Source organism: Gossypium raimondii, chromosome 2 (genome assembly GCF_025698545.1).
Source record: "Gossypium raimondii isolate GPD5lz chromosome 2, ASM2569854v1, whole genome shotgun sequence".
Taxonomy (NCBI): Eukaryota; Viridiplantae; Streptophyta; class Magnoliopsida; order Malvales; family Malvaceae; genus Gossypium; species Gossypium raimondii.
Window position 1 is genome coordinate 14,789,408 of NC_068566.1, and position 6,579 is coordinate 14,795,986.

General features: G+C 35.8%; 1 pseudogene; it reads right to left on the reverse strand.

The window, feature by feature from the left end:
* Positions 1–256: 256 nt before the first annotated feature.
* Positions 257–6,080, reverse strand: LOC105787167 (uncharacterized; annotated as a pseudogene).
* Positions 6,081–6,579: the final 499 nt, after the last annotated feature.

Genomic DNA, 6,579 nt, shown 5'->3' on the forward strand with positions numbered 1-6,579 from the left:
ACAATGATCATCTCAACCCCGCAAAACTGTTAACAATTTCTTTTACCTAAAATGTTAAAATGAAAAACAGAAAAGATTTTACTAATATATTCAATTTCCACTAACAAAATCTCCACAAAATTTTTGCTAGATTCATACCAAAAGTAGTCATAAGAAATCACAACGAAATCCGAGTTATACTGTTTGTGCACCGACTTACTGAGCCCGCTCGTCCAATCCGATCTAACCTCAATAAAGAATGAAACCCTAACACAGGTCAAGAATCATCGGCTTTAGACATAATCGAAAAACGATTAGGCTTTGGCTCAAAAGCGGCTCGGCGTCATTGCTGATGCGAAGAAGGCCTAATAAGAGCCGTTAAAGCTCTCTTAACCAACTCTCCTTCCACTCCTCCGATTCTCACTAAAGAATTCTTCATCGCTGATCTCTTCAAATTCAACGGACTACTAGGAAGAAACGACGCCGTCATCGGTTGACGATTAATCTCGTGCTTCCTTGACAGAGGCAATCCTTTATGGAGAGAACACCAGAAAGACCCCGGGTACGTCGTAGGGGAACACAAACACGTCATATTCCTCTAGTGGTGAGAGCCAGACGGCACTGCATTATTCTTGTTCTTGTAGGAAATCGAACGGTTGGGAGAGACCGGACGTTCGTTGATACAGAACCGAACGGACAGCAATGACTGAGGAGAATAGCTTCGTCCATACAGTTTTACACGTGTGGGGGAAGTTGCACATGAGAAGGTGGAGGATCTTGAAGAGAAGCTTGAGCTTGACGAAGCGAATGAGTAAGAATATGACGAAGGAGAGGAAGAGTCGTGATAAATCGACAGTAAAGATCGTAGGTACGTGGAGAAGTGTAGACCGTATGATTTAGTTCGGGATGACTATAACGGCATTTTCTTTCTCAGAAAACGGTGGTTTTTGGAGTGAGTTGGGTTAACCTAGTGAAAAGCGAGAAGGGGTATAAAAAGAGGAGGGTGGGCGAATCGTGGCTATTTTACCCAAATAGCCCAAAAAAATATTATATTTACAAAAATAACCCAGGTTTAAAAACAATAACCAAAATAAACTGAAATGAACAGTAAATTTAGGTTGTGGCCCGTCAATGGCCGGAACCCACTCGTATTTTGGACCCATGATTGCCTGATAATTGTCTAAGACTTTAAAAAAATAATTTTTTGGGTTTTGGCCTTTCAATAGCCAGAACCCGTGTATTTTTTTTAAATTATATAATACTGATATACAAAAAAAAAATTGGGTGTTGGCCTGTCAATGGCCGGCACCCAATACGAAAAGAAGGAAAAAAATATTTTTTTGGGTGCTGGCCTGTCAATGGCCGGCACCCAGTATAGTAAATTTTTTTCTTTTTTCGTGTCAAGATGTCGCATCAGATCTGAAAAAAAAAAAAATTTTGGTACTAACTTTCACAATGGTCGTCACCAAAGGTGCAATAAAATTTTTTTTTATTGTACTGGGTGCCGTCCATTGATAGGCCAGCACCCAAAATTTTTTTTTCGAACTCTAGTGTCGGCCATTGACAGACCAAAACTCGATATTTTTTTACTGTACTAGGTGCCGACCATTGATAGGCCAGCACCCAAAAAAAATTCTTTTTTCCTTTTTTTCGTACTGGGTGTCGGCCATTGACAGCCAGCACCCAAAATTTTTTTTCCTTCTTTTTTATATATCAGTATTATACAATTGTAAAAAAAATACACGGGTTTCGACCATTGACAGGCCAAAACTCAAAAAATTATTTTTTAAAGTCTGACACAATTATCAGGTAATCATGGGTCCGAAATACGAGTGGGTTCCGGCCATTGACAGGCCACAACCTAAATTTACTGTTCATTTCAGGTTATTTTGGTTATTGTTTTTAAACCTGGGTTATTTTTGTAAATATAATATTTTTTTGGGCTATTTGGGTAAAATAGCCACGATTCGCCCACCCTCCTCTTTTTATACCACTTCTCGCTTTTCACTAGGTTAACACAACTCACTCCAAAAACCACCGTTTTCTGAGAAAGAAAATGTCATTACAGTCATCCCGAACTAAATCATACGGTTTACACTTCTCCACGTACCGACGATCTTCACCATCGATTTATCACGACTCTTCTTCTCCTTCGTCATATTCTTATGCATTCGCTTCGTCAAAACCGTATATCGATACTGACATCGACACGAAAAAAGTAATTTTTTACTATACTGGTGCTTGCCATTGACAAAGCCAAAGACCCAAAAATTTTTTAACTTTTTTTTGTACTCTGGTGCCGGCCATTGATAGACCAAAACTCGAATTTTTTTTACTGTACTGAGTGCCGACCATTGACAGGCTAGCACCTAAAATTTTTTTTTCCTTTTTTTCGTACTGGGTGCTAGCCATTGATAAGCCAGCACCCAAATTTTTTTTCCTTCTTTTTTGTATATCAGTATTATACAATTTTAAAAAAAAAAATACACGGGTTCCGGCCATTGACAGGCCAAAACCCAAAAACTTATTTTTTTAAAGTCTGACACAATTATCAGGCAATCATGGGTCCAAGATACAAGTGGGTTCATCCCATTGACAGGCCACAATCCAAATTTACTATTCATTTCAGGTTATTTTGGTTATTGTTTTTAAACCTGGGTTATTTTTGTTAACATAATTTTTTTTGGGCTATTTAGGTAAAATAGCCACGAATCGTAAATAATGATGGACTTTGAGAGTGGGTTATATCGTTAGTACTCAGAGCGGTCGTTGGAAAAGAACCTGGGTTAGGGTTTCGCTTTGGGGATCTGGACGGAATAAGTGTGATTTTCTGGGTTCACATGCTTGCGCGGGTGTTTCAAACATCACCGCCAAGAATATACAAATCTTTGTCATACGGATTATCATACCACATCCATCTTTATTCTAGGGATTATTATATGGATAATCTACCTCGTTGGAACCAATTTTTTTAGTATTTTCGGTTATTTAAATAAAAATATTTGTAATTTGATCACAATCATTAATGAAAATTTTCATTTAGTCATTGAATATTAAATTATTAATCACAATTGATTGTACACGTCATATCATCATTTTTTGACTCCTACTACTATTGTTCATCATTTTCTTCCCTTACACCACCCCTGTTTTCACCTAGTGACGTATCTAGGGACTAGTAGGGTCCAACCCCTTATAAAATAAAAAGTTGTCCATTTAAGTCCTATAAAAAATTTAAAATTTAAAATTAGTAAAAATAAAATTGTATTTTGACCCTTTAAAAAGATAAAATTTTGATTTCATCCTTTATAGACTACTAAAAATTAAAATTTAATTTCGGCCCCTACAAAAATTTTCTAGTTTCACCCCTACTTTCACCATTCTTCTTCTTCCTTTCCTCCCTGCTGCAATGAACATGATATTGGTTTTGGAGGCTACTCTAGTTATAGGTGGTTTTCAAGCAAATTTTAAACTGAAGAGTAGGATTCCACATATGAATCATGAAGTGGAGTTGGGTCGACTAGTAGGATTCCACATATGAATCATGAAGTGGAGTTGGGTCGACTCAGAGAACTCAATAGACTCAGGCATGGAAGGTTGTTGCAACCTTCTGGCAGTGTCATGGATTTTCCTATTCGAGGCACCTATAATCCATTTCTTGTTGGGTAAAAAACTTCTTCTTTTTTACTTTTCTTTTGAGTTTGGGCTTCGTTTTTGGATCACTATTTCTAATTTTGGATTGAGTTTAATCTTTTCATGGGGTTTCCATTTTTTATTTAAATTAAATTACCATTAACATTAACTTCTTTCACTATCTCTGAGTTTTACTGATTTATTTATTTATTGTTTTTGAGATTATATTATGCAAAATTACAAATAGGTTCTCCAAAGGAATACCATGTACAAATTGATACAAGAAGTGATGTTCTATGGATAGGTTGCAATTCCTACAGTGGTTGCCTTGAGTCTAGTGGACTTCAAGTAATTTTACCTTTTTCACCCTTTTTTTATATTGTTTGATTTGGTGTTTTTCTTAAAACATTAAGAACTTAGAGCTACTATGTCGACTTCTTTCCCTTTAACAAAAATTTGTATGATCCTGGAAGTTCATCAACATCTTCATTGGTCTCATGTTCAGACCAAAAATGTAAAGCCAGTATTCAATCATCCTATTACTCACCATTCATTTCTTCAAATGGTGGTCCAGATTTTGTACAAAAGATTGAATTGTTGGAAAAATATAGACATCACATATATAATAAGGGTAATTACATGTTATTATCTACTATCATAATAGGTTAGCCCAAACTAAAAGTGATTTAATTTGGTTAAAGTTTTATTGGACTTTAATTATTAAATAAAGTATAAGTCAAATATGTGTAGATACTCTAGTAATTAAGTTCTAATCAATTTCAAATTAATGATGGACTAATTAGGAATTAGGGCTAATGTGTCAAAGTTATATATGTTAGGGTAATGGTCCCCAAATTACAAACAAGATAACTTTTCTAATATCCTGTCCTTAGGAAAGAGACAGCAAATATTCTCTAAAAGTGTGCTAATTTGGAAGATCAAATCCCCAATATTCGAAAAAACTTTAAGAAATTCATGGATTTAGGTACGCTTCCGCATCTAGTTTTATTCTTGATTTATTCTTGATGATTTGACATGACAGATCTTGCTATCACTTTTGAAGATGTTATGGTTCTCATACCTATCATTGATCAAGAAGTGAATCCAGAACCTCAATAAGACAATGTTGAACAACTCTCTATTCATGATGAGGTAATTAATCTAGAAAAACAAACTCAACAACTTCAATAACAAATGTCATTAAAAAAGGTCCACTAGAAAAAGGATTATAATGACTTTCGTGGAATATTTTGACCTTAAGCTGCATTAGATGAATATTAAGTTAATGATTTCTAAATGGTAACATTGGTCATACATTTATATTGTGCAACTAGAAAACTTTGTGTTTGATGATGCAAAGTTAATGATTTGCAAATTAAAGAACTTCATCTATGGGTTTAAGCATACTTCTCGTCAATAGTATTACAAATTTTACCAAATGATTATCTCATTCGATTTAGAGATGGATTTTGTCGATAATTGTATATACCATAAGTTTAGTGGGGGTAAGGTTCTATATTTGGTTTTATATGTTAATGACATACTACTTGTCAATAATAAGTATAGTCTCAATCAATACCCTAAAAATGATTTTGAGATTACAAAAATGCATAAGATTTTTTACAACAATCCCTTGTTCAACCAAAACCCTTACCTTCAAAAGAATAGCGGTGGTTTCACGTAACTATGGCACCGATGAACAGCCCCGAGCCCTTTGATCTTCACCTAAACGACATTAACGAAACCCCATCAACCAAAAATTCACTAATCAAAAACAAAAACCACACTTACCACACTTACCAAACCGAAGTTGGGTACCAAAAATCGAAACACAGTAAATTGCGTGAAAAATTGATTACCAAATTGAAAAAGAGAAAAGAAGGGCAAAAATTTGATAGTAGTCAAAAAGAATAGGAAGATGGAACGTCAAAATAGAAACAATTTGGGGAGAGAGAAAAATAAAAATAATTTAAACTCAAAATAAAAATCCCCCTATATCCATCCCTAACCAATTGATAACTACCCATTTAAACAGACTTTCAATTCCATCCAAACTCTCTCAGACAACCGAGACAAAAATTATCACTCTCGCTCACGCAGGGATTTGAGCATAAGACCTTCTGCAAGATAACTTCTTACCACTCGAACCATAGGCTCATTCTAATATGGATTAATAGACAATTTTATATAGGCCCACCCAACAGGGATAATGCTTGGATAAAAAATAATAGAATTTGCCAAAAATAGGACTTGAACCCATGACCTCAAACTCACGCTTAGAACACTTAGCCACTAAAGCAAATACAAATTTGTGTCAGGATTTAAAAAAGCAAAAATAAATTATTCAGGGCGTTACAGCTCTACCCCCTAAAAGGAATTTCGGCCTCAAAACTTACCTGATCTGAACAGATGAGGATACTGCTCACGCATCCAGTCCTCAAGTTCCCACGTGACTTCCTCAGGGCCATGATTTCGCCACAAAACCTTTACCAACAGAATAGACTTCCTCTTCAGAACCTTAATATCTCAATCTAAAATCTAAACCAGCTCCTCCTCAAATGTCAAGTTCGGTCTAACCTCGATCTCCTCAACAGAGACAACGTGAGATGGATCAGACCGATATCGCCTCAACGTTGAGACGTGAAACACATCATGGATACGGTCTAAATCTGAAGATAGCTTTAACTGATAAGCAACTAGTCTCACACGCTTTAGAATACGATACGACCCAATGAACCTAGGGCTTAACTTGCCATTACAACCAAACTGTAGAACCTTCTTCCATGGCGATACCTTAAGAAATACGAAGTCACCCACAAAATAATTGATACCCTCCTTTTCAGATCTACATAGGACTTCTGTCTATCAGAAGCCGCCTTCAGACAATCCCAAATCAGTCTAACATTATCTTCAGTCTCAGAAACCAACTCAGGACCCAAAATCCGTCGCTCACCCAACTCAGTCGCT